Genomic DNA, 2,807 nt, shown 5'->3' with positions numbered 1-2,807 from the left:
GAATGCTTTATCTTTTACTTAAAGAACATTTCCTCCTAGTTTTACTTAGCTTGCATTCACCTAGGTGCTAACCGCCTTAACAGAGTGAAACGAAACATCGACGGAGCTCAGTGATTTAGACACAGATCTCGCATTCCGTAGGAACCAGGATTTTAACTTCGATCAGATCATCCAGATTTAAGTTTCCATGGTTTCCTTCATACGCATAGCGCCATCCCTAAGATGGCTCGTACTGAGGCGATCAGACAGTCGTTTTTCCCTTGCGCGATTCGCGAGTGGAACAGAGGGGGGTGGGGGGGGTGGGGGAATATGACTATGGCGCGAATTGTGCCCTCCGCCACACACTGGTTGGTGGCTAGCGGAAAGCGGAATATATATGTGGATGTAGATGTAGAAAAGGGTACAGCTGATTTCCTTCTCCTTCGCCCCATCCGAAACAGTGCTTCGTCTTTAAGCTACCACACCATTAATCAAACGTTAAATGTTAATATTTCTATTTTCTGAGTAATCGTCCAAACTATAATTTTTGTAATTTCTTCAAGTTCTATTAATATTTTAATTCTGTTTACACTATTGGTTTTTATCAGTCCTCGTTTCCATATTCTTTCCTTAATCGTGCCTGTATTCTATGTACTCTTTCTCTTAGTAGATCTAGAATCCCATCACTTCTGCAATCAGACGCAATTTTTCAATAATTTTCTGGGCGTCTTAAGCCTAGTAATGTCACACCTTCTGTGGACATCAGGGATAATTATGAGCTTTGTCTTTTTCAGACAAAACCAGATATATTCTGTTTCCTTTATTACAATATTCCGTGTTTTAATATCTTCTAAGATAAAGTTTTAAAAAAAGATTGCTTACGGACCGTCGGCCTGTCTGATTACTGACAGAACCTACAATGGCTCGGAAATTACTCCATGTTTCTCTCGTTTAATGTCTATTACAAACTCTTCCATAGTTTTCGATAGTGTCTATCAATAGAGCCACACCATTTCCTGGCGTTACTGGTCACAATTACAGCATTTCGTCAACTGTTCTTATTCTCAGAATGCTTTTGAGACAAAATATTTCCTCCCTACGGCTCTCTCTCTTCAGGAACTTGCTTATTATTCATCTTTGTTCAGCAAGATCTTAGGATCTGTTTAGTAACAAACAGGCAGTAGTGAAATCCATCGACAGCTGTTCGAGTCGATTTTTTCTCCGCAGCCCCTCCCCTCACACACACACACACACACACACACACACACACACACCGCCTATCTACACTGCTGGCCATTAAAATTGCTACACCAAGAAGAAATGCAGATGATAATCGGGTATTCATTGGACAAATATATTATACTACAACTGACATGTGATTACATTTTTATGCTATTTCGGTGCATAGATCCTGAGAAATCAGTACCCAGAACAACCACCTCTCGCCGTAATAACGGCCTTGATACACCTGGGCATTGAGTCAAACAGAGCTTGGATGGCGTGTACAGGTACAGCTGCCCGTGCAGCTTCACCACGATACCACAATTCATCAAGAATAGTGACTGGCGTATTGTGACGGGCCAGATGCTCGGCCACCATTGACCAGACGTTTTCAATTGGTGAGAGATCTGGAGAATGTGCTGGCCAGGGCAACAGTCCAACATTTTCTGTATCCAGTAAGGCCTGTGCAGGACCTGCAACATGCGGTCGTGCATTATCCTGCTGAAATGTAGGGTTTCGCAGGGATCGAATGAAGGGCAGAACACGGGTCGTAGCACGTCTGAAATGTAACGTCCACTGTTCAAAGTGCCGTTAATGTGAACAAGAGGTGACCGAGACGTGTAACCAACGGCACCCCATACCATCACGCTGGGTGATACGCCAGTATGGCGATGACGAATACAAGCTTCCAAGGTGCGTTCACCGCGATGTCGCCAAACATGCGACCATCATGGTGCTGTAAACAGAACCTGTATTCATCCGAAAAAAAGACGTTTTGCCATTCGTGCACCCAGGTTCGTCGTTGAGTACCCAATCGCAGGCTCTCCTGTCTGTGATGCAGCGTCAAGGGTAACCGCAGCCACGTCTCCGAGCTGATAGTCCATGCTGCTGCAAACGTCGTCGAACTGTTCGTGCAGATGGTTGTTGTCTTGCAAACGTCCCCATCTGTTGACTCAGGGATCGAGACGTAGCTGCACGATCCGTTACAGCCATGCGGATAACATGCCTGTCATCTCGACTGCTAGTGATACGAGGCCGTTGGGATCCAGCACTGCGTTCCGTATTACCCTCCTGAACCCACCGATTCCATATTCTGCTAACAGTCATTGGATCTCGACCAACGCGAGCAGCAATGTCGCGATACGATAAACCGCAATCGCGATAGGCTACAATCCGACCTTTATCAAAGTCGGAAACGTGATGGTACGCATTTCTCCTCCTTACACGAGGCATCACAACAACGTTTCACCAGACAACGCCGGTCAATGTATGAGAAATCGGCAGGAAACTTTCCTCATGTCAGCACGTTGTAGGTGTCGCCACCGGCGCCAGCCTTGTGTGAATGCTCTGAAAAGGTAATCATTTGCATATCACAGCATCTTCTTCCTGTTCGTTAAATTTTGCGTCTGTAGCACGTCATCTTCATGGTGTAGCAATTTTAATGGCCAGTAGTGTACTTTATCAGCAGCCATACTGCTATCCCAGGATCTCTTTCGGTTCATGCTATTCTTTTTTTCCTTTCCATAAGACTAGGTAGTTCCGACTTTTATGGACTCCTGTAAGTTCCTTGAATTTCATTCTTGTCTGTGTTTCCTCGCAGTTTATTT

Source organism: Schistocerca nitens, chromosome 9, assembly GCF_023898315.1.
Source record: "Schistocerca nitens isolate TAMUIC-IGC-003100 chromosome 9, iqSchNite1.1, whole genome shotgun sequence".
Classification (NCBI taxonomy): Eukaryota; Metazoa; Arthropoda; class Insecta; order Orthoptera; family Acrididae; genus Schistocerca; species Schistocerca nitens.
This window is presented reverse-complemented; position numbering follows the sequence as displayed.